This window comes from Cryptosporidium parvum, chromosome 6 (assembly GCF_000165345.1).
Source record: "Cryptosporidium parvum Iowa II chromosome 6, whole genome shotgun sequence".
In the NCBI taxonomy this organism is placed as follows: Eukaryota; Apicomplexa; class Conoidasida; order Eucoccidiorida; family Cryptosporidiidae; genus Cryptosporidium; species Cryptosporidium parvum.
In genome coordinates, this window is record NC_006985.1 from 1,302,018 (window position 1) to 1,302,381 (window position 364).

Here is a 364-nt window from a genome sequence, read left to right on the forward strand (position 1 = left end):
ATAGAAGCCCTATATCAGATAGATGATGCACTGTTCATCGTATCAGCCATGATATGAGTTCGATCGTATTCAGACATTCATCATGTTTAGATTTTGAATGCTCATGCGTCTATTTACATTCTAGCATATGGCGTCAAGCTTATATATATGCGCAGTCTATTCTACAATCATCTAAATAAGGCAAAATACTTATGTATTTATCGGTAATTTGAGATGGATAATCTAAAGTATATATTTCTATCGTTTACTACAAAGCAGAAAGGTATGCTATAAATTTCCGTATTTACTTGAAACTTCGGTTTTTGGGGTGATTTTCCACCTATAGATTAATCATAAGCAGTAGAGAAAGTCACTAGGTTAAACT